Source organism: Schistocerca piceifrons, chromosome 6 (assembly GCF_021461385.2).
Source record: "Schistocerca piceifrons isolate TAMUIC-IGC-003096 chromosome 6, iqSchPice1.1, whole genome shotgun sequence".
In the NCBI taxonomy this organism is placed as follows: domain Eukaryota; kingdom Metazoa; phylum Arthropoda; class Insecta; order Orthoptera; family Acrididae; genus Schistocerca; species Schistocerca piceifrons.
This window is the reverse complement of record NC_060143.1, coordinates 206,578,942-206,605,464: the sequence shown is the minus strand read 5'-3', so window position 1 is coordinate 206,605,464 and position 26,523 is coordinate 206,578,942. Positions and strand designations below refer to the sequence as shown.

Sequence of the window (26,523 nt, the reverse complement as noted above, 5' to 3'; positions counted from 1 at the left end):
GTTAGGGCGAAGCCATGGGTTCAAATGGTTCAAATGGCTCTGAGCACTATGGGACTTAACATCTGAGGTCATCAGCCCCTAGAACTTAGAACTACCGAAACATAACTAACCTAAGGACATCACACACATCCATGCCCGAGGCAGCATTCGAACCTGTGACCGTAGCGGTCGCGCGGTTCCAGACTGAAGCACCTGGAGCCGCTCGGCCACACCGGCCGGCTGCGAAGCCATCTCTCCGCAATATCCAAGAGTGCTAGTTCTGCAAGTTTCGCAGGAGAGCTTCTTGAAGTTAAGGTAGGAGACGAGGTACTGGCGGAAGTAGGGCCGTGAGGACAGGCTGTCATTCGTGCTTTGGTAGCTCGGACGGTAGAGCACTTGCCAGCGAAAGGCAAAGGTCCCGAGTACGACTTTCGGTCCGGCACACAGTTATGATCCGCCAGGAAGTTTAATATCAGCGCACACTACGCTCCAGAGTGAAAATTTCGTTCTGGGATAGCGAAATATTCCGAAAGTAATGCCGCATGAGGCAGTGCATAAAGACATACGTAAAAGGGAAGCAGAACGAAGTGGCTAAGTGATTAAGACACTCGAGGCCTCGACTCGTGATCAGTAGGATGTTGGTTCAGATCGCCGTCCAGTTTTATTTCATTTTACTCAAAAATTTGTGCATTGAGCTTCCTTTAAATGTAGTGAAGTGTTAATTATAAGGAAACAAAGTCAATTTTATAATATTTTATTGTAAATACTTTTTTATTTTTTTACTTATAAACAATTTAAAGCAAAGAATTATGACCATACCATAATAAATTACATACTTTTGTGGGTAAGTGGTATTTTTTAACGTTTTGAAATTGAATGGACCGTGATATACGCCAATTTAAATACAACACTGCATGACATTATAGAGTATGACATTTTTCGCAGTCATGGGTCAAAATAGCTGACTACAAACGGTTAGCAGTGTTTTTTGACATGTGATTAAAAATACTTTACACGCCAACCCTGAGTAGTATTCGGACGCACAGAACAGAGACAGACGGACAGAAAGGCTCCAGAGAGATAGTATTAACCGTTTGACGGGCCCCTTAAAAAACTGACCTTTTTATGGTATATTACATTAAATGTCTTTTACTTGCTCTACAGATGGAAGGTAACATTGGTTTTACCTTTCCTTGATCCGTATGATTTCGTAGCTTTTCAATCTCTTGATTAACAGGACCACTTAGAGAATTCTTGTCGGTGAACTTAAGCTAAGCTTCCTTCCACAAACGTTTAACTTCTTGCCCGCATGTGAGTTTCGACTTGTCGGCATGTCGCTTAATATTCGCCTTGTAAAAGTTTTGATACAAATTCATGTTGAAGACAATAACATTAGACTATAAGCGTTGCAGAGTACCACAACTGACTAGTGATTGGCGACTCCATGGAGTGCTGTGTGCACAACGACCATATTTGTTAAATTAAAAGGAAGGTCAGCGTTGGCCGTAATATTGATGTTTTATTGATAGCATAATCGATTTTCAATCACATCATCATCAGTGATAACTTGATACCAGTGTCTGAGTTTAATTTGTACAGCACTGAAGATGATCACTATGTGATTGAAAATCAATTATGCTATCAATAAAACATCAATATTACGGCCAACGCTCACCTTTAAATTTAATATAACTGACTAGGCTCACCAGCCTTCGGAAAGAAGAAACTGGGACACTAGTGTTTGTACATTATACCTATCTTCATTTCCACCCTTACGCCTCCCTTTCTTGTCAGATTTTGTTTGTTTGTTTATCCTCGAAGCTTTAACGTCGTCATCTGACGGTCGGATCACCATCAACAGTCACATGCCCCACTTCATGAAACACTGCGGAGAGGTTCGGTATACAAACCAGGACACTGGCGCAAAGTCTGGTAATCAGGAACTTTCGCCACCATCTCTCCTACCCTTGCTGGCTACGTACTGGCAATGGAAACTTTTTTCCACCACCAGGATTCGAACCAGCATACGTCTGGGTCGAGCGCCACCGCCCCAGTGTGCGTTAGCGACCTCGTCCACTGAGTCGAGTTTTTAGTTTGAAATTAATAATAGCCCTCCGACAACACAGCAGCTGAGAAAACTTCATGGCATGAATGTATCTACATTTCGTTAATTGGAGAGGAAAATGTAGGCACATTACACATCAATAAAATTCTTTTCTCCAGAAATAAGAAGACTAATATTTACATTTTTATTGTAATAGCCTGGATATATTTTATTATTTTCTAGTGTGTTTAGTCACTTACTACGCACAGTTTAGTTAATCCTGAAAACCTGTAAATTTACTAACCAGTAATCAGAAATTATACATTTCAAGTTAAAATTTATGATTTCAGACTGTTAGGGCAAGCGTGCATACATCACAAACAATTTTCGATAAGTACAGGTAACACCTGCTTGATCGCTCACGTTCTTCACAAAATTAACTTCGAGATGGAGAAATGGTTTGAGTTAAGTGATGCTCCTTTATAGCTCCTTTGGTTTTTGTTTTATCTTGAGAGCCATAAAGTGGGAGGTCAGCAAGTAACAGGCGCGGGTAGGTAATGCCTACTTTTCTTTTGAACATACCACTTACTCTCTATTAAGGCATAAAAACAGTTAAACCAAATGCGGTAGGCCTTATATACTGTGAAAATACGCATATATTTCTATAACGTTCTACTCGTGGAAACTTTAATTGAATGAAAAATATTGTTGCACGCATTTGTTTCTCGATTAAAAACTGGGACACTTATGTGTCCGGAATGATTAACTCTGGACACCACGGACATTTGTGTGTCCCGACAAAACGGGGACGTCTGGTCAGCCTACTACAGACCCGCTGACACGCAGTGATTTCGGCCGGTGCGGCTGAGCTGAGAACTTCTGAAATAAAATCTCACAGTAGCACGGATTTTTCATTCCCCCCCCCCCCCCCCCCCCCCCCCCCCCATCAACCACCCCGTAAAATGAGATTTGGTGGGATTTTGCCAGACCCCTCTCCCCTTATTACGTCAGCGGACGTCCCCTATGCACAGTTCGTGACGTGGGCTCTCCCTCCCCCTCGTACTAACTGCCCCATCGCACGGCGATGAGGCACGCGCAGTCTCGCAGTAGAGTTGTGCGTGCGGGAGTCACGTTGGCAGTGGTGCGCATCACGCACCGTGCTATATGAAGTAGCTATACTTTACACAAACTGTACATGATAATTTTTAAACGTTGTTTATGTTCACTGAGGCAGAAAGTGCTCAACAGTATCCTGTCTTCCACAGGGCCTCTCCATGCCAAATTTCTTAGAAATCGGTTTCAGCGGTTTTGTCGTGAAAACGTAAGAGTTACTTTCGCGTTTGTAATATTAGCATGTAGTAGTTTCAGCGAAATACCACTATCATCAGTGGGTTTCGTTATTCTAAAATATGCAAAAATTATCACTGTTACAACACACATCGAAAAAAACGTTATTACAGGTGTTGTGTTTAGTTCCAGTTATTGTGCGAATAATTTTAGTGCACCTTTTTTACTTTAACTCCGTTGCATAATTTCTATGATTGTTTTTCGGCATACAGCATGTCATCTGCAAAGGTATGTACGTGTTGGGGATATATGAACAGTAATTTCGTATGTGAATGTGTATGCGGTGAAATGTTGTGGACTGAGTGTAGCCGGCCGAAGTGGCCGTGCGGTTAAAGGCGCTGCAGTCTGGAACCGCAAGACCGCTCCGGTCGCAGGTTCGAATCCTGCCCTCGGGCATGGATGTTTGTGATGTCCTTCGGTTAGTTAGGTTTAACTAGTTCTAAGTTCTAGGGGGACTAATGACCTCAGCAGGTGAGTCCCATTGTGCTCAGAGCCATTTGAACCATTTGACTGAGTGTAATAGACCTGTATGCTTTTGTATACTTTGTGGCGTTACCATAACTGCCGATGGTAAATGCGCTTTTCTATGTAATGGATGTTAAAATATTAGCTTGCCTTAGTCCTACATTTTTCCTGTTCAGAATTACTTATTTCACTTTCCATCATGTTATGGGACCCAGGCAGCAGTGAATGCATTGTGATATGTATTCTGACATGTAGCATTCCGTCTTCAGGCCACGAGTGGCCTACCGGGACCATCCGACCGCCGTGTCATCCTCAGAGGAGGATGCGGATAGGAGGGACATGGTGTCAGCACACGCTCACCCGGTAGTTATGATGGTATTCTTGACCGAAGCCGCTAATATTCGGTCGAGTAGCTCCGCAATTGGTATCACGAGGCTGAGTGCACCCCGAAAAATGGCAGCAGCGCATGGTGGCCTGGATGGTCACCCATCCAAGTGCCGACCACGCCCGACAGCGCTTAACTTCGGTGATCTCACGGGAACCGGTGCATCCACTGCGGCAAGGCCGTTGCCATCTATTCTGACATATAGAACGAAATATCGTCGGAATAGTCCTGGAAGTGTGTTATGAAAGCTATCGCAACGAGCCGATTGCGGCGTAGTTTAATACTGTCTTTACTACCAATAAAGGTAATTGTGAAAATGAGTGCGGCACACATAACGCAGATAGACCTGTATGTCGCGAGAACTACGCTACATGGAAATTTGCTGTGGAAAGCATACTTACACTTCGGCGATTTGTGGGACGTAGCGAACAGTACACTGAAGCCCACTGAGCAAAATAACGCAAATAAGGACCGGGAGGCAAGATCAAAACTGATATTATTGACTGAATCAGTGAACTATGTAAACACAGAGAAAGCTGTGACGTCATAAGAAGTTTGGGACAAGTTACAGAGTGCATCTGAAGACAGTGGCCTTACAATAAAAGTCGGATTATTACGTGGACTTGTAACCACTCGACTGGGTAACTGCAAGAACGTGAAGGAGTATGTGAAGAAGACAATATCCACACCGAATTGATTAAGAAACATTGGGCTAGAGATTGCCGATGAATGGGAAGGCACATTACAGTTAGCAGGACTGCCCGAAAAATATGCACCCATGATTTTGAAGTTAGAAAGTTCGGGCATACCGATCACGGGAGACAGCATAAAAGTCAAGATCGTGCAGAACGTGAAAAATACGTCAGTGTGTCATACTTCGGAGAAGGAAACAGCTACAGCACTTTATTGCAAGAAGGAAAAGAGAAAACCAGCCAAGTGGTACAACTGTCAGAAGATGGCTCATATCACATCCGAATGCCACCAAAGGCCAGCTACAAAGGGAGAAAATGTATGGCGCAAGTAGTCCAGAGAGGAGAACTGCTGATCAAGGTAAGCCGCTCTCCATTTCTTACACTTTTGGGGAACCAGAATCGATATTAGATTCAGGAACGTCAGTGCATATTATTAGAGTCAAAACAGCTCTTTATGATGTCACTAGTAAAACGCATCTAGTATATCCACAGTGAATGGTTCCAAGTCACAGTGTGAGCTTGCTGGGGAAGTAGTTACTGTAGATGGAGAACAAGAAAATATTACCGAACATGATGTTTAGTGTGTAAAAGATGTTGCAAGTAAATTGTTATCTCTAAGTGAAATAGTCAAAGCATTTCATTATTAAAGGATATAGTGACAGGAATAGAATAATACGGTAAATGTGAAGAAGTCTGTGAAGGGAAACAGACTAGACTGCCCTTTGAGCCTAGCAAAAGCAGAAGTATAGACGTCTTGCGGTTAATACATACGGATGTTTGTTTGGGGACTGATGGGGCGTGAATCTACAGAGGAAGCCATTATTTTGTTACCTTTATAGACGATTATTCAAATAATAATCATGTTTATTTTTTAAGCTCTAAAGATCAAGTGAGCGATATTTTTGAGGCCTTTCGTAATATGGTAGAAAGATAACGGGAAACATGGTGAACATTATCAGATCTGATAATGGGACAGAGTAAACCAATCAAAAGTTCAAGAAACGTTTGAAGGAAGTAGGAATTAGACACACCAAACCACCATCAGATACAGTCCAACCCATAATGGAGTTACAGATAGAGTACACGGGACTATCGCTGAAAAAATAAGAAATTTGTTAACTGGTGCTGGGTTACCTAAATGTTTTTGGGCATAAGCGGTGTCGACAGCTGTGAATTTGACCAATCAATCGCCTACCAAAGCGGTAAAATATAGAACGCCCTACGAAGTGTGGACAGGAAAGAAGCCAAATCTAAGTAACTTAAAAAGTTTTGGGTGTAAGGCTATGGTGCAGATCCTGAAACAGTTGTGGGGAATATGGGACCTAATGTCTAAGAAATATATTTTTGTAGGCTATTGTGAAGACTCACAGGGTTACCGATTCATGAATCCCATGAATAAGAAGATACTAAGAAGTAGAGATAAAAACGAAAGAAAAGAGGACCACCAAGAGAATACAACCACTGCATTAACGTCGTCAAATTCAAGAGATACTAATTCTGGAAAAGAAACAGAAAATGAAGAAGAAGAGGAAGAAGTAGAAGAAGATGGTAACAAATATAGATACATTATATGAAGATTAAGTTCTAGAGGATGAAGAAGAGGAAGAAAATGTTTTGAGACGTTCTTCTCATATACCTAAACCTAAATAATATCCTGATTATGAAATGTATATAACCCAATCTTTTAATGATAAACCTACAACAGTTGAAGAGGCTATGAGTTGTCCGAATTCTCATTAATGGAAAGAGGCTGTGGAAAGAGAATTAGTCATTTTATCAAAATGAAACTTCCAAATGGGTTGAAATGTCAGAAAGGAAAAAAAAAAACTGTTACAATCACGATGGGCGTTTAGCACAAAAAATCCTGAGAGTGCAACCAATAAATATAAAGCACGACTTGTAGTCACGGGATATTCGCAAAAGGAAGGGGTAGACTACAGAGAGACGTTGTCGTCAGTGGTAAAATGTGAATCATTTAGATACCTTTTAGCCCTGGCAATAAAAGAAGATTTATTAATTAACCAAATGGATGTGAAGACAGCTTACTTAATTGGGAAATTAGGTGAAGAAATACATGTGAATCCATCAAAAGAAGCTAGAAAAACTTGTCTAGAAAAAGGGAAGCTTTGGCGATTGAAGAAAAGTATTTGTGGACTGAAACAGAGTGGCCGTTGCTGGAAAAGATGTCTGCATGGAACCTTGGTAAAGATGAGCATGAAACAATCTAAGGCAGATCCTGGTCTCTATTATAGAACAAGTAACGTAGAGGTCACAATAATGGTTATATGGGTGGATGATTTCTTCATTCTAACTAAAGGTGAAGAACAGATGAACAATTTTAAAAGACAATTCCAAAAAGTTTGACATGCAAGACTTGTGAGAGGTAAAACAACATTTGGGTAAGAAGATTTTTAAAAATAAGATGACAGAAGAGTTATGCATAGACCAATCCGCATACACGAAGAAACTTTTGGAAAAGTGTGGCATGAGTGACTGTAAACCCACTTCTACACCGTTGGAACCAAGAGCCAAGTTAACGACCAATAAAGAAGATATAGAGTGCGATAAAAATGTACCATATTTAGAGGCGATAGGGAGCCTATTGTATTTGTCAGAAACAGCAAGGCCTGATATTGCTTTAGCCACAAATGTTGTAAGCAGATTCTGTAAAAGTCCAAGAGACAGACTCTGCAGGGCCGTTAAAAGTATATTTAGATATTTAAAGGGAACAACAGACTATAAAGTAAGATATAGTAAAAAGGGAAATATAAAACTCGAGGGCTATAGTGATATAGATTGGGGAAATGGGTTGGAGAGCAGACATTCCATTACTGGATGTTGATTTGGATTAATGGGGGGACTTATATTCTGGTCCTGTCAGAGAAAGAAACAACAGCCATGAGCATTGTAGAAGCTGAGTATATAGTTCTGTCACACACAGTTCAAGAAGCGTTGCGCATCAGGACTCTAATGACTGATACAGAGTGTAATATTAGTATAGAACCCACCAAGATATTCTGCTATAAATTTAGCCAAAAATAATGTTACTAGCGCCTGAACCAAACACATTGATATAAAGCACCATTTTATAATGGATTACGTAGGGCAAGGGAACACTGAGGTAGATTATTTATGCACAGAAATTCCTGCATATTTCGTGTTCAGAATTACTTATTTCGCTGCGCTAGTTCCAACCTTTGGCCGTCAGTCTTATTACATTAGGAACTTGGGGTTGTATTGTGATACAATTCAGGTGGGGAATAGGTTGTAACGTAATATGTCATGTACTCATGTACAGACGTTAGTCGGTGGTCTCTCAATTGCTCTGAAAACGTAGAAAAAGTATAGCTTTTCACCTTGGCAGTAATTCAAATTTAGACTTTACTGTTGAGTATGTTGCGAGATGTATCGCGAGAAACGTTTTGAAAGCTTTCTGACGACTTCTGTTCCTTATTTAGGTCACTGTGTGGTTGAGGGATAATCATGCGTTCACACCTTATGATTGTCTCATACTAGACTTCATTGTTAAAATTGTTGTATTTCGTTGTTTGCCGTTTATTTCTCCGATTTTCTTATATTTATCATATAGTGCACCAGTGAAAAACGGTAAAAATATAGATAAATGAGTATGCACACATCAGGTCCTCGTTGTAAGCAAGAAAATCCAACAGCTGACAATGTTTTAACTGAATAAATGATATATATTGCGAATGTGTACCTAAACTATCGCCAACGACATAGAGAGAGAAAAACAGATTTTAATTCAGCAGTGGAATAAGCTGACTTACAGAAGTGGAAACAGCACAATGGACCACTTCCAAGTCGTAAACGAAATCACTGAGCACATCAAGTGGTACGAATTACCGCCTTGTCCGACATTTATAGATCTGAATTACCGCCTTGTTTTTAATTTACAGATTTGGAAAAAGGCTTTTAAATATCAACAAAATCTTACCAAAAGCTCTTTAAGGTACAAAACAGTTACGGCAAGTTGGAAAAGAGGGAGTAAGAGGGAGATATACGCGCGTATTGTAAATCCATCGCTTGACAATTTTTCTCTTTCATACCTCCTCTGTTTTACTACAGATGACGTGTCACTGATCTCATTTGTACTAAAATTGCAGTATACGCGAGATGCCTATTTGCTTCCACCGCCCTGAGACGTATCAATAAGTTAAGTCTTCTGCACTTGTTGTTTCCTGTGCAGAAAGCAGCGCGTAGGTCGTTAATCTATTATCTTGAGGCTGTAAGAAACTCTTAGCGAGGAACTTAGCAATTGTTACATTCCATCCTGGATTTTCCATTGTTTGATTTTATCGAGGAACTGTTATTTTCGAAATACTTTAATTTCCAATCAGTTTGTTTATATGGTATGCCACTCGCTTTTTATTGGCAGAACACGAGAAACTGTACAATTGCATTCCACTTAAGAGTCACAAATAATTTCTATGCTTCAATATAATTATGAACTGCGCATTTCCATAATTACTGTCACACTGTTCTCAATTATATGTTCCAAATAACCATATATTGCTAACAAAGTCTTAACTAACACTGATCGCGGCAGACATGTCTGTCCTGCGAGGCTTCCCAATCAGCTCTCATACTTACGAACTAGGTATTGAAAATTAAGTCTTAACTGCGACCACGGCAGACATGTTTGTTCTTCGACACTGCCGAACCAGCTCTGATCTTACAGCCGAACCACTTCGCCCGCCATCCAATTTAGGCACGATCCGAGGATCACCAAAGTGCTTCGTCCGCCTTTTCAATTAGCAACTGTTTATTACTCTGCTCTTTATTAATTCTTGTGAAATAATGGAAGGACATAACGCTGTTGAGAGATGCTTTAATTTTAACTGCAAGTAAATACGCTGTTTAGTTTGCCTAATAACTACTAGCCATTAAAATTGCTACACCAAGAAGAAATGCAGATGATACACGGTTATTCATTGAACAAATATATTATACTAGAACTGACATGTGATTACACTTTCACGCAATTTGGGTGCATAGATCCCGAGAATTCAGTACCCAGAACAACCACCTCTGGCCGTAATAACGGCCTTGATACGCCTGGGCATTGAGTCAAACAGAGCTTGCATGGCGTGTACAGGTACAGCTGCCCATGCAGCTTCAACACGATACCACAGTTCATCAAGAGTTGTGACTGGCGTATTGTGACGAGGCAGTTGCTCGGCCACCATTGACCAGAAGTTTTCAATTGGTGAGAGATTTGGAGAATGTGCTGGCCAGGGAAACAGTCGAACATTTTCTGTATCCAGAAAGGCCCGTACAGGACCTGCAATATGCGGTCGTGCATTATCCTGCCGAAAAGTAGGGTTTCGCAGGGATCCAATGAGGGATAGAGCCACGGGTCGTAACACATCTGAAATGTAACGTCCACTGTTCAAAGTGCCGTCAATGCGAACAAGAGGTGACCGAGACGTGTAACCAATGGCACCCCATACCATCACGCCAGGTGATACGCCAGTATGGCGATGACGAATACACGCTTCCAATGTGCGTTCACCACGATGTTGCCAAACACGGATGCAACCATCATGATGCTGTAAACAGAATCTGGATTCATCTGATAAAATGACGTTCTTCCATTCGTGCACCCAGGCTCCTGTCTGTGATGCAGTGTCAAGGGTAACTGCAGCCATTGTCTCCGAGCTGATAGTCCATGCTGCTGCTAACGTCGTCGAACTGTTCGTGCAGATGGCTGTTGTCTTGCAAACGTCCCCATCTGTTGACTCAGGGATCGAGACGTGGCTGCACGATCCTTTACAGCTATGAGGATAAGATGCCTGTCATCTCGACTGCTAGTGATACGAGGCCGTTAGGATCCAGCACGGCGTTCCGTATTACCATCCTGAACCCAACGATTCCATATTCTGCTAACAGTCATTGGATCTCGACCAACGCGAGCAGCAATGTCGCGATACGATAAACCGCAATCGCGATAGGCTACAATCCGACCTTTATCGAAGTCGGAAACGTGATGGTACGCATTTCTCCTCCTTAAACGAGGCACCACAACAACGTTTCCCCGGGCAACGCCGGTCAACTGCTGTTTGTGTATGAGAAATCAGTTGGAAACTTTCCTCATGTCAGCACATTGTAAGTGTCGCCACCGGCGCCAACCTTGTGTGAATGCTCTGAAAAGCATATGTATATCACAGCATCTTCCTCCTGTCGGTTAAATTTCGCGTCTGTAGCACGTCATCTTCGTGGTGTAGCAATTTTAATTGCTGGTATTGTATTAATAACAGGAGATTATGATTTTGGCGCGCAATTACCGAACGCAGCAGCCAATCGCTGAGGAGGACCACAACTGAGGCGGTCTTTCTCACGATACTCGTACCGAACAATCTGCCATCGGCACCTTACACCACATTACGTAATCTTCCCACTGCTGCCTTCTCTACTGCTCTAAGAAGAGCTTCTTGTACCTGAATATGATGGCTGAAAAGCCAGAAATATTGCACAGTGACTCTGTCTTTGTTAGTATGCGGAAAAAATGTATATGAAAATCTCATTGAATACTGGCGGATTCAGCAAAAAAATAGTTCTGCGAAACACAGCCCGGTTTATTCGTACAAGACAGCTTCCAAACAGCAGATGGAGGTGTATAAGTACACTGCGCAACAGAATTAGAGGATCACTTTTTCGAAATCCCTTAATTCCCACCCATTGCAACGCTTAAGTTTGGAATTTCGCTCGGAGGTGCGTACGTCCTTCCTCTGGAATGGTGCCTTGCGACGGCGTCATCGGGCTAGGCGACGCTTCAAACAGCAAGGCGTCGACAAATGCGAAAAAATGGCTACAGCTAAGAGGTTCATGTGAGGTGTAGAGAGGGTTAATGGTGTCACATTCACCCGAGTTCTGCACAGCGCCGCCACGGACGTGTCACGCGATGTGAAGGTCGTCTTGCAGGGACCATTTGCCGTTTTATTCACGCACGCGTCAATGTCGCATCCCCTCGTGATCGCGCCATAGGAGGTAGGAGCGCTGACATAAGCAGCCCTTGCTACTTCGGATCACATTCAGATTTCGTCGGACAGTTTTGAATGGTCCCTAGTCGTGCCAGCCTACAGTCATGGAAATACAGGGTTATTGCAAATGATAGAAGCGATTTCACAGCTCTACAATAACTTTATTATTTGAGATATTTTCACAATGCTTTGCACACACATACAAAAACTCAAAAAGTTTTTTTAGGCATTCACAAATGTTCGATATGTGCCCCTTTAGTGATTCGGCAGACATCAAGCCGATAATCAAGTTCCTCCCACACTCGGCGCAGCATGTCCCATCAATGAGTTCGAAAGCATCGTTGATGCGAGCTCGCAGTTCTGGCACGTTTCTTGGTAGAGGAGGTTTAAACACTGAATCTTTCACATAACCCCACAGAAAGAAATCGCATGGGGTTAAGTTGGGAGAGCGTGGAGGCCACGACATGAATTGCTGATCATGATCTCCACCACGACCGATCCATCGGTTTTCCAATCTCCTGTTTAAGAAATGCCGAACATCATGATGGAAGTGCGGTGGAGCACCATCCTGTTGAAAGATGAAGTCGGCGCTGTCGGTCTCCAGTTGTGGCATGAGCCAATTTTCCAGCATGTCCAGATACACGTGTCCTGTAACGTTTTTTTTTTGCAGAAGAAAAAGGGGCCGTAAACTTTAAACCGTGAGATTGCACAAAACACGTTAACTTTTGGTGAATTGCGAATTTGCTGCACGAATGCGTGAGGATTCTCTACCGCCCAGATTCGCACATTGTGTCTGTTCAGTTCACCATTAAGAAAAAATGTTGCTTCATCACTGAAAACAAGTTTCGCACTGAACGCATCCCCTTCCATGAGCTGTTGCAACCGCGCCGAAAATTCAAAGCGTTTGACTTTGTCATCGGGTCTCAGGGCTTGTAGCAATTGTAAACGGTAAGGCTTCTGCTTTAGCCTTTTCCGTAAGATTTTCCAAACCGTCGGCTGTGGTACGTTTAGCTCCCTGCTTGCTTTATTCGTCGACTTCCGCGGGCTACGCATGAAACTTGCCCGCACGCGTTCAACCGTTTCTTCGCTCACTGCAGGCCGACCCGTTGATTTCCCCTTACAGAGGCATCCAGAAGCTTTAAACTGCGCATACCATCGCCGAATGGAGTTAGCAGTTGGTGGATCTTTGTTGAACTTCGTCCTGAAGTGTCGTTGCACTGTTATGACTGACTGATGTGAGTGCATTTGAAGCACGACATACGCTTTCTCGGCTCCTGTCGCCATTTTGTCTCACTGCGCTCTCGAGCGCTCTGGCGGCAGAAACCTGAAGTGCGGCTTCAGCCAAACAAAACTTTGAGTTTTTCTACGTATCTGTAGTGTGTCGTGACCATATGTCAATGAATGGAGCTACAGTGAATTTATGAAATCGCTTCAGTCATTTGTAATAGCCCTGTAAGTATTCATACAGTAGGTGGTGATAAACTACGATGGTGTGTTGGGATAGTAAATCACCCACAGCGCCTATACGAATAAGTACGGTGGTGTAGCGTCAGATAACCATGTTCTTCGTAATGAAGCTCCCCGTATGCCATGAATCTATTCTGGGAAAATAAAATATATTACACTCCGCACGATCTACGACAGGGCAAAATGTATTCATGCAGCGGACTACTTTCAACCAAACGGCTGAAGCAGCCCCGGAGTGCATGGCACACTTGTGTAGTCGTGTGGCGGCCGTGAAGCAACAGCACGTCGGACGTGGGTACCGTGGAACAGCAGAATGGGCCGCAAGGGGAAGGAAACGACCATTGAGGAACGAAACATCGTTGTCGCCCAATATCTTCAACACAAATCGTATGCCGAAATTGCGAACATCATAGGACGAAGCTCACTGTGCAATCTATCATTAAGCGATATAAGGACAGACATGTAGTAATAAACAGTGAACGACACGGTCGTCCACAGAACCTTACAAGAGAGACCAGAATGCTACTAAGAATCATCAAGAAAAACCCGACAACAACAGCGTCGGCACTATCTGCATATGTACATGACCACTTCCGAAAGGACATCACTCCAATGGCAGTTCGTACCATTCTCAATCGTTCGGGCTACAGAGCCAAGGTCCCGAGACGAAAGCCGTAGATGAGCAAAAACAACAGGAAGTGGCGGATGGAATTCGCGAGACAGCGTGTATCCAAGACAGCAGAATTCATGGATACTGCATTGTTTAGTGATGAAAGCAAATTTAATATCATGCACAATGATGGTAGGATCTTGATCTGGAGAAGACCGAGTACAGACCTCGACCGAAACTACATTCAACCCAGGGTGAAGCCCGGAGGTGGTGGAGTGATGGTAAGGGGCTGTATGTCAGCCTGCGGTGTCGGAAAATTAGTGTTTGTGGAAGATACCATGGACAGATTTGTGTATATGAACATTCTCAAACAGAACTTTAAAAAAAGTTTGTGAAATCTTACGGGACTTAACTGCCAATGTCATCAGTCCCTAAGCTTACACACTACTTAAACTAAATTATCCTAGGGACAAACACACACACCATGCCCGAGGGAGGACTCGAACCTCCGCCGGGACCAGCGGCATAGTCCATGACTGCAGCGCCTTAGACCGCTCGGCCAATCCCGCGCGGCAAACAGAACTTACAACAGTGTTGACGCCTTGGGTCTTCCTAGAAATTATTACTTCCAACAGAACAATGATCCCAAACATACGGCGCAAATTGTCCGGCTGTGGTTGCTCTACAACACACCACACACTCTTAAAACACCAGCTCAGAGTCCGGACCTGAATCCCATCGAACACTTGTGGAGTGAGCTGGAAAAACGAGTGAGAAAAAAACATCCGTAGTAAGGCCTCTTTGAAAGAGGCTCTCCTTCGAGAATGGGAAGGTATCACGTCGAAAACTACAAGAAAATTGGTCCATTCCATGCCACGGACGTTGCGAGAAGTAATACATCGGAAGGGTATGCATACGAAGTAATGAACATGTTCTGGCTTTGTTAGAAGTGTCATTTTCTGTTGGTGTATGAATACTTAATTCCCAGCGCAGTAGAGAACTTGGCAGACGTTTTTGTATTTTGTTTTGTAAAGGCTTGTTCATTCTCGTTAAATATACCAGCATAGCTGCATTGGCGACTGGCTACTGTGTATAGTGGATATCCAATTAGTGTTTTTGGTTTCATATTGTCAATAAAGGCGGTTTACTTTCCCACGCTCTAGTGTATGAATACTTATTTCCATTACTGTATAAGGAAGAGCGAAAACCGCAGTCGCGCGGCGCTCCAAGCGCGTGCGATAGCGTTCGATGCAGATGCAGTCCCACGATGACCTTAGCGAACGGATGAAACGCCCAAATGTGTCAAACATGTCAAAGGTCGCGAAGGAAGTCTTCCTGTTGCCCATCGCATTGCGAACCGTCGTTTTCCACCGCGAAATGCGTGGGAATCTACGTCGCAAGGAAAGGGGTAGTTTCACTAACGCCCTTTAAGCCACCTCCTGCGGGCATTTCGTGTTCAGTTCCGAGCGGCGGTGTGTCTGGAGTTTTTTCCTCGCTTTTAACGCTTAGCTTCGCGGTTTTGATCTCAGAGACCTCGAAAGAAGGGGTGAAATACGGAGGGGGTGTGTCGTCAGCTAGTAACCGAGACACAATCAACTAGAATGAAAGGCCCGATAAATTTTTGACCAATAGAACCTAGTAACTTAAAGTGGTCGGCAAATGTTTAGTAGAAAATAACGTCCGGTGTGCTCCAAGGAAGCGTAACGGGACCTCTGATGTTCTCAGTATACGTAATCGATTTATCAGACACAGATTGTTCAGTGACGTTGCTGTTGTCTACAGAAATGTAGTGCCGTTGTCGGTTGTAAGGAAGTGCAGGAAGGCGTGCTCAAAATTTCTGTTTGGGGTAATGAATGGCAGCTCTCTTCAAATGCGGATAAATACGAGGTAATGAACGTGACGAAGAAAGAGAATTCCACAGTATCCGATTACACGATTCCTCATCGCTTAAAAGCTCAGGGGGCAATACTGATAGGCGATACGAAGTCGGGCGAGCACGTCAGATCTGTAATAATATGTAAGGCAAATGGAAGATTTATGGGAAGTGTTCTGGGTAGGTGCAGCACATCTGTAAAGGTACAAGACGGCAGTATGACTAATTCTAGAGCACTGCTGCAGCATTTAGAGTCCTTATCAAGTAGCCATGACGGCAAACACTGAGCGGATCTAGAGGCGCGCTGCCACGATCGTAATGGTTTATTATGGTCCATAAAAAAGTGTAATACAGGCTCGGGAATCTTTGGAAGAAATGCGACGTTGTTCTCGCTAAGCCTTGTTGGTTAAATTTATACAACAGGTATTGGAGGAAGGCAGTGCTACATTTCTGCAGACTCCGTCGTTCTCCCCCATAGGGACTATAATCCGTTCATCATAGGAATAAAACTGATATAAATAAACACAAACACGATGACTGGCCAGAAGACGTAGCACACGGACACTGGTGTTGTTATGCTCTTGGAAGTAGGTCCCACTTACGTAATAGATATCTTATTACTGAGTTACGTTAAATGAAACTTTAAGATATTCAAATATATTAACCGATATCAAAGTTTTCCGTAATTACGCTTTAGCTACATAGTTTTTAATTAAAAAATCGTGTACAGTCACAGCCTGTGCAGCGTTGTGCTCTGTCGCGCTGTTAATGCGCAGTATGAAAATGGCCGAGGTTGCTTTCTATTCCGTAGTGAAACACGCATGGGGGAATAGGTTAAAAAGTGCCGAGAAACAGGCTGTTCTTAATGTTTTTCATAAATTAACGCAGGTAATTGGCTCTGAAGTTTTCCCAGTGTTATATATACTGCCGTTAAAAAAAGAAATTTTATTGAACATATAGCGCAGTCGGCAGCGTAATAGAATATGAACCACATGTAACTCGTTCGGTGGTTCAAGTCTTCCCCGAAACATATTTTTTTTCTCGTTCACTTTGAAATACCTACATCTCGTAATTATAAAACTCATCAACAGTTTTTATGAATAATGCACGTCTTTTCTACTTACATATTGCACGCGAAATTCCTGTTTCCATTTGAAATACAAATTCTTAATTATGGATATTTTATGAAAGACTGTTCATAAAAGTTGTTTAAATTAAGAAATCATAACAATTTAATTTAATTTGAAGGCAAAAATTAATAACCAGATCCTCTTCATTTGGACATGTCCATCGTTTTATACCACAGAGGTTGAAGACAAGTATCGTAGAAACATGAAAAACAACCGTTTTCACAGCATCGAACACACCATACAAATACTGCATTTTTACGTTTGCTACTTTTCCATTACAATATGGACCCAGCAGAATTGATCTGGAGCCAAGGTGCGGGATCTCACCCGAGAAGTAACAAGACTGTTAAGCTGCCAGATGTACTGGAACTAACGCACGCAGCTTTTTCACTCGTAACTGCCGAACGCTGACGGAATATTTTTTTTTAATCTCATTTTGTTCGATGATGGTCATTGTATTTGTTCGGGGCAGACGTCCCATGACGCTTGTTCAAGTTCATCGTAGATCCATTCACTCAGTTTGATTTTATTATTATTATTTTTTTACAGATACAGAACTGCTTGTCATAATAGAAGAAGAGAAAATGCTGCGCCTGGTTGGATTCGTGGATTCTGTTGTTGATAGGCTCGTTATTAACGTAGCAGGCGACACTTCCAGAACGGAAATGTATTTCTCGGATTAGGATAAGGAAGGAGCTAAGAGATCACCAGACGAGTGACTGTAGGTAATACCTTCGGTGGCTTCAAAATTTAACTATACGGCGAAATTCTTGAATACTCTCTTACGTTACACACAGCTTATGCAGACAAATTACGCTGTGGTTAAGTCAGGAATTTTCATAATTCTTGTTTTTAATTACAATAGCACGTCAGCTAAAAACGATAACGTGTTGCAGTTTTCGTCTAGTCGTCAAAGGAGCGTATCGTGAGAGACTGGCAGTAAATTATTTCATTCTGCTAAAAAAAATAAATGACATTCGAAGCTGTTGCTCATCTCTTTTTACGTGTGAACTGCCAGCTGGCCACGTCACTGCAGGCTATCGGTACCAGCTGACCTGCCAGTGCTGTCCAAGTTAAATACGCCGGTAAAGCTGTTGTCCTGTATTATCGCTAAATAGATGTGAAGGTAATGCACAGCTCAAAACGTACCCATATTATCGTACTTGACAGTACTCGAGACAGCTTGGCTGCAGTCCCACGTGAAACGGAAATCCAAAGAGGTTCCAGCAAACGCGGAAGAATACATAGTGCAGTGTTTACATCAGGTTTATTGTTATGATGAACAGATTATAGAATAGGATTGCGTTCACAGTGGCACCGACAACAGTTGTCAGACGCCTTCGCCAGAGGTCGTCCGTTACCATTGGCCGACAGCTTGGTCACAGTAGGTCCGATTCCCCGTCAGCTTTTGCCGAGGTCGAGGAGGTTACAATCTACTCTACGTATTGTAAGTAGGCTGTTTAGGTTTTTATGTTGGTAACGCCACGTAGCGCTCTATATGAAAATCATTGATTGTTCAGTGTGAAGCCTGTGGCTGGTTTGCATTGTTGGAATATTTGCTATTGTAGTGTTGGGCAGTTGGATGTGAACAGCGCGTAGCGTTGCGCAGTTGGAGGTGAGCCGCCAGCAGTGGTGGATGTGGGGAGAGAGATGGCAGAATTTTAAGAGCGGACGATCTGGACGCGTGTCCGCCAGAAAGAGTAAATTTGTAATACTGGATATCATGAACTGATATATATAATGACTTTTGAACATTATTAAGGTAAATACATTGTTTGTTCTCCATCAAAATCTTTAATTTGCTAACTATGACCATCATTAGTTAGTGCCTTCAGTAGTTAGAATCTTTTATTTAGCTGGCAGTATTGGCGCTCCCTGTATTGCAGTAGTTCGAGTAATGAAGATTTTTGTGAGGTAAGTGATTCATGAAAGTTATAGGTTATTGTTAGTCAGGGCCATGCTTTTGTAGGGATTGTTGAACGTTGCGCTAAAAATATTGTGTGTCAGTTTAGTGTTGATCAGAATAAGTAAAGAGAGAAATATCTGAGTACGTTCAGTTCTGCTCAGCTGTTTGAAAATCAAATAACGTAAGAGGTTTTATCAGCACAGTAATTCATTAATTTTTCTATGGGGACGTTTCAGTATGAACTAGGTAGGATTTTAACCTGGCGTGAGATGGATTACACGATGCCACTGTGCTTGGAAACAAATGCTGTAGTGCGGCTTTTGCTATTTAAAAAACGTCGAATGCTTGTGAATGAGCTACACTGGTCTTCAAAATTAAAGCAACGAACTATTTTTCCCGTCTTCTGTCTAATTCACGATATTATCATACAAACTGTCAACGGATGTCCGTACGATGGTGTCCTGCACGGAAGCCGGCATTTTGGTCACCGGACAACCACGCCAAAGATGACGTCAGGGCATCCATCAAACGGGATAGTCCCACATCCACAATAGCTGTGTGCAAAGTCACAGCAGTGCAGTATGGCACAGAGAAGATGCGTACCAGGCTCTCTGCACTGGAGGACCATGGGAAGAATTGAAGCAGGGCAGTCGCAAACTGATGTGGCCCGATGACATAATGTGAATCATTCTGTCATCTCTCGGATGTGGCAACGGTTTATAGAGACAGAAACTATATGCCGAAGACCAGGGCAGGACTGATCACGTGTAACATAAGAAAGAGGGAATCGTTATTTGGCTGTAAGCTGACGACGGTACCGCCCTAATACTACATTGCAACTGGCATCTGACCTCGTGGCACCCACTGGACGTGTTGTATCGAGGCAAACGGTGTGCAGAAGACTTCAGCAGAGTAATCCCATAGAGCAGGTCTGGGATGCGTCATGTCAGCATCCACCAATCACTCTCCAAGACTTGCGAGCAGCTCTGCAGGAAGAATGGACGTTATTGTATCAACATGAGATTGACGACATCATGCACAGCACTCCCCGTCGTTTGTCAGTCCTGTATTGCTGCCAGAGGTGGTCAGACCCCATACTGAGCGCATTAACTAGTTGTCGAAATGTGTGTGTAAATCCGTTAAAGTTGGAGGGAAACGAAGAAATTTTTATCTACCGTTAAGCACGTTGCTGCTGTTTACGTTCTGCATTCAAAAAAAAAAAAAAAAAAAAACGCGGCGAGTACTGTTCACTCTGTCCTGGGTTATCGGAATAACCAGACGAATTTTACGAATACGTGAGATGAAAGGAGAAACGTTCTGTTACATACTGAAGAGGATTCGTGTTGATCTTGAAAAGTAACAGAACAAGCACTCTGTTTTGCAGCTTTATTTCAAGCTGTGCAGAAATACGTCCATTTAGTCTAACTTTCAGTGACTGTGATCAAGCATACTTGTGCAAGACAAGCATGAAATTTAGAATAAATTATTCTGAACACCTAAAGCACTGAAGAGTGGAAACACATGCACCACATTTGCAAACCAGTTCATGTAACAGAATCACAAATTTGCAGGCATAAAAACGCCAGTAAGCAGTAACACTAATTTGTAGACACCATATTCCCCCTACCACAAACCAAATAAGAACTACTACAGTAACTGTAAGTCTAAGTACACCACCCTTTTCATGTGAAGAACTTATTTTTTGAGGTTATGATTTACTTCTAAAAATTCCGATAAAGATTTTGCGAACTGGTGTTTACCTACCTGTAAAGCGATATTTGTCCATAGGTTCCGAACTATATCACGACTACGATATTTTTTATCCACAGGATGCCAGAAACACTTTCTTTCGTAAACATGTCAGCTTATCACAGTCCATCATCCTTGTGTGAGAGCGTCCGTCGATCTGACCGACGAAAACGAACTAATTTTGATTTCACCGGTTGTCATCCGATGTCTGTACGTTCGGACGATGAGATTGGCTGCAATGAGACCGCGCACGTAGTGTCGTACTGATTTGAAAAGATCGGTCATCTTCAGCCGATGTCGGCCCTCGGCGGAATCCACCGATTTCGGTGCCACTGTGACCACAGCCTAAGAGAGACTAAGAACTACCCTCGACATCGCACTGTACATTGGTTTGCGGCACATACGTACAGGTCTTCATTGCTCCTCTCTCTTCGCACCTCCCCAGCATACGTAGGGAAGTACACAAGGCGGCAGTGTCTGGGCAGACGAGGCACTTGTTGCTTTACGTTGTCAAAAGCCGCGTGCAGCCGAGTACAGAGTACCAGTGGGCGACTTGTACTCGTGCCGGATGATCAAAAAGTCAGTAAAAATTTGAAAACTGAATAAATCACGGAATAATGTAGATAGAGAGGTACAAATTGACACACATGCTTGGAATGACATGGGATTTTATTAGAACCAAGAACATACTAAAGTTCAAAAAACGTCCGACAGATGGCGCTTCATCTGATCAGAATAGCCATAATTAGCATAACAAAGTAAGACAAAGCAAAGATGTTCTTTACAGGAAATGCTCAATATGTCCACCATTATTCCTCAACGATAACTGTAGTTGAGGGCCGGCCGCGGTAGTGTAGCGGTTCTAGGCGCTCAGACCGGAACCGCGCGACTGCTACGGTCGCAGGTTCGAATCCTGCCTCGGGCATGGATGTGTGTGATGTCCTTAGGTTAGTTAGGTTTAAGTAGTTCTAAGTTCTAGGGGACTGATGGCCACAGATGTTAAGTCCCATAGTGCTCAGAGCCATTTTTAGTTGAGGAATAATGTTGTGAACAGCACTGTAAAGCATGTCCGGAGTTATGGTGAGGCATTGGCGTCGGATGTTGTCTTTCAGCATCCCTAGAGATGTCGGTCGATCACGATACACTTGCGACTTCAGGTAACCCTAAAGCCAATAATCGTGCGGACTGAGGTCTGGGGACCTGGGAGGCCAAGCATGACGAAAGTGGCGGCTGAGCACACGTTCATCACCAAACGACGATCGCAAGAGATCTTTCACGCGTCTACCAACACTTTTTTTTTTGTTCTAATAAAACCCCATGTTATTCCAACAAGCATTTGTGTCAATTTTTACCTCTCTATCTACATTATTCCGTGGTTTATTAAGTTTTCAAATTTACACTGACTTTTTGATCACCCGGTATATTGGAGCCGGTATAAACAAGATAGTTTCCTGCGAAAATGGCCACATACGAAGAATTTCACGAACGACAGTGACGTCAGAACTGTAGCACAACATAGAGGATCGATAGTGGCACAGCGGAATCGTGTTAGCGGAGGCTGCGGGCCCCGCCCACCTAGCCTCGGGCACCTCGCCGCATGCGCAGATGTGTGGTAACCCCGGCAACCGGGGTTTCGGGTCAGGTCGCGCGGGGTCACCTTCAGCCGACGCGGCGCGCGCGGCCGCGCCCGTTCGATATCGCCAATTACCAGAGTTTTCACTCTTGCCGAGGGCGCGCACTCGCGCCGCTTGCAGCTACTGATTAATCTCGGAGTAATTGCAGTGCGGGTCACGAGCGTCAAGCGCCCTTTGACTGCCAACACTCTTAACAGATTCAGTGCTTCACACACACGCAGCATGCGATTCTGCATAGGAGGTAGCGCAGTGGATGTAGCTGGTTAACTGGGCGCGCAGGTGTGTGTGTGTGTGTGTGTGTGTGTGTGTGTGTGTGTGTGTGGGTGGGTGGGTGGGTGGGTGGGTGTGTGGGTGTGTGTGTGTGTGGTTGTTTGCTTTATGGGGAGGCGCTGAACGACGTTATCAGCGTACATATCAAAATTAGTTGAAACGAACGTGGTTAGTACATAGAAAATACGATTTTGCACTCTCCCTGTCTCTCCCAAACTCACTCTAATGTATTAAGCGAGTTATGGAATACACATTGAAAAAACAGATTACACGCCATAGCAGAGTGGGGTTAGCGTTCACTGCAGTCGACAAAAGATTGTGTCTATACAGGTAGAAATTGAGACTGTGAAATTATTTGGAGGCGTGTAACAGGTCTAGTTGAACTCAAGTTTATCATCGGATGTTTTTACCTGCCACCCGATTCCGCCGTTACAGTTTTAGAATTAATCCAAGAAAGTCTGCTCTCAGTAGACTGATCCTGCGGTGTTAGTTGGAACGAATTTAACCCACGGATTCATTGCAGTTGGTACGTAAAGGCAACCTCGCGAAGTACTTTTGAACACAGTTCTACGAGAACTGTCTTGAGCAGTTCGACACCCCACACGCGATGGAAATATTTTAGACCTTGTAGCTATAAACAGGCTTGACCTTATCGACTCTACGAGTATGGAAACAGGGATTCGTGATCATGAGATCACAGCGACGACGGTTGCTAAAAGTTAAAAACCAATCGTTGAGCTCCAATATGACAGACGTAGAGCAGTTATGGCCAAAGTTTAAACGGATTTTGAATCGCACTCCAGAGAAGTATGTGCTGAATAAGTGGATTAAGGGTGAAAATGACGCCCGGTTTAATATCACAATTCGGCAAATGCTGAAGGGGCAAAGACTAAAAAAAAAAGAAAGAGCCAATGACAACAGGTTGAAGCTAGTGGAAATTCGCGTGTGTTAAAAGAGATGGATGCCTGAAGCACAAAACAACTACCACCTTCAACCTTAGCAAAAGATCTAGCCGAGAACCCCGGAAAATTATGGCCCTATGTAAAATCGGCAAGGGAGAAGATGGCTTCTATCCAGTCACTCGTTGACCAGTCTGTTGTAGCAGTAGAAGACAACGAAAGGAACGCTGAGGTTTTAAATATCGCATTTAAGAAATCATTCACGCTGGAGGATCGCCCATGCATCGTCCCACAGACTGTCGTTTGGAGGACATAGTAATAGGCCTCCCTGACGCAGCGAAGCAACTGAATGAGTTAAAAACAAATAAGTCACTAGGGCCGGATGGAATGCCAATTAGGTTTTGCAAGAGTGCTCTAAGCCATTGGTCACTTACTTTGTATTCGTCGCGAATCTGTCGCCCAGTGCGAAGTCCCATACGACTGTAAAAGGCACAAGTAACTCCGGTCTATAAGAAGAGTACAAGAACAGACCCGCAAATTTCAGACCAGCATCCTTAACATTGGTCTGCTGCAGAATTCTTGAATATATTGTCAATTTGAATATAAGACTAAAATCTACTGCCCAATCAACGTGCTTTTAGAAAGCATCGCTCGCGCTGAACTCAGCTTGTCCTTTTCTCTCACGATATCCTGCGAAAGGATTGAGGCAACAGGCAACTTCCGTATTCCCAGATGTTCGGAAAGTATTTGACACGGTGGCACATTGTAGACTCAACGAAGGCACGAGCATACGAAATAGGTTCCCAGATATGTTAGTGGCTCAAAAACCCCTTAAGGAATAAAACGCAGTACGCTGTCCTCGACGGCGAGTACTCATCAGAGATAATGGTATCGAGGGGGGGGGGGATCCAAGAGGGTTCTGATAGGGTTCATCTTATTCTCTACTATGCTTAAATAATTATCTAACAGACATGCTGAGGAGGGGCAGCAGCTATTTGCTGATGACGCTGTGGAATGACTGTAGGAGGATATAATATTATAACGTGACTGAGTGTGCCGTCCCCTAATCAATAAAAGTTTGAGTTTCTCCATTTAACATGAATTTCGATAAAGAGTTTAATTGCACTCGAGATAAGTACCAAAACATCAAATTGGCTCTTGCTTGCAAAGTGGCCGATCTCGGAATTAAATTTTTGCAACGTGGTGATTTAATTATGGGATATAACTCTATTTATAGTAGAATATTTGTTTTGACATTCGTCTGGCTTTGAATTGCGTAGTCACGTTTATTGAAGTGTTTTGGATTTTCACATCAGAGGAAGGTGAGATGTAAGCGCCGCGTTTATTCCATGGACAGAGGAGAGAGCGCTTTGCTGTATTCTGTTTTGTTGGACGAAGACGTGTACGAGAATCAATAATTCGTTTTGGTGATTTGTCCGTATTATTTCTAGGGACAAGTGCTACATTGTGTAATTGGTACATCAATCCAGTTCTGTCGCGTGATAACGTCGACGAGAGTAGTCACAGAGAGAACACAAATAACACTTTGGTATAGGACGCGCTCAGACGCATGGTGTGCGATTGACTTTGCCGAATTCACACAAATTTGAATAGCCGCGCGGTAGACAATAGTGTGGTGCGTAAATAATAATCAGACATTAAAAGACTCACCAGTGCCAAGTATTAAAATACTGAATTTTGAAATAGTCGGCAATACGGACTAGCTTATTGATTCTGTTGCTAGGTTGCGTGAATCATTCAGCACAATTACAGTTTTATACGAAATCACACTATTTAAGATGAGTGGATGCAAAGTGACCGCAGTTTTATGGGCAAGCCGGAAGACAAGAAGACTCGACGCCAAGCGCTTCACGTGGTGATGCGAGAGAAGGAGGGGAAAAAGCGGTTCAGTATGACTTTGGCAAAATTCCTAATTGGTATGATGAATGGCAGTTTCCTTTACATGTGGCAAAATGGAAGTTAATGCAGGTGAGTAGGAAAAACAAACCCAAAATGTTCGAATACACCAATATTAGTGTGCTGTTTGACACCGTCACGTCGAGTACATATCTAGGCGTAACGCTGCAAAGAGACATTAAGTGGATGGAGCATGTAAGAGTTTTAATAGGGAAGGCGAATGGTCGACATTTATTAGGAGAACTTTAGGAAAGTGTGGTTTATCTCTAAAAGCAGATCGTGTAGAGCACTAGTGCGACCCATTCTTGAGTACTGTTTGAGTATTCACAGGTCGGTTTAAAGGAAGACATCGAAGCAATTAAGAAAAAAGTGTGTGAATTCGTATGGGACCAAACTGCTGAGGTCATCGGTCCCTAGAGTTAAACACTACTTAACTAACCTACGCTTAAGTCAACACACACACCCATGCCGAGGGAGGACTCGAACCTCCGGCGGGAGTGGCCGCCCGATTCGTTACATGGCGCCTCTAACCGCGCGGCCGAAGCAATTCATGGGGGGAGGCTTCTAGATTTGTTACCGGTAGGTTCTGCCACCACGCGAACGTTAAGAGAGAAGCTTCTTGATGAAATGGGAATTCCTGGAGGGAACGCGACGTTTCGAGAAACATTCCTGAGAAAGTATAGAGAATCGGCATTTGAAGTTGAACTGCAGAACGATTCTACTGCCGTCAACATACATATCGCGTAAGTACCGCGAAGATAGGGAAATTTCAGCTCATATGAAGGTATATAGGCAATCATTTTCCCTCGCTCTCTTTGCGAGTGGAGCAGGAAAGGAAATGAATATTGGTGGTACACGTCGCCCTCTGCCTACACCATACGCTTTCTTGCGGAGTATGTTTGTAGTTGTAGATGATCACCCGCCCAATCACACTAGCTTACATCCTGCGAGATAGCGTTAAAATGGTCAGATGTTTTAGAACTCCCAACTGAAATACAAGTACGACAAGAGGAAAACTATAATGGATTCACAGGAATATATGGCTGGCTGATCACTAATAAGAACCACGGATGGGCCAGCCACCCTGATAAACACATTAGAAATGACGCCCTAAAATTTTAGGCAATAAGTCGGACGTTCCACAAAACCATGATA

The 26,523-nt window shown here is 43.2% G+C and overlaps 1 protein-coding gene and 1 pseudogene across 1 annotated transcript in view; one reads left to right on the top strand and one right to left on the bottom strand.

Moving 5' to 3' along the window:
- Positions 1 to 26,523, top strand: part of LOC124803239 — a 366,808-nt gene that overhangs the window by 192,505 nt on the left and 147,780 nt on the right. The window lies entirely within an intron of this gene.
- On the bottom strand, positions 4,290 to 4,407 carry LOC124803597 (annotated as a pseudogene).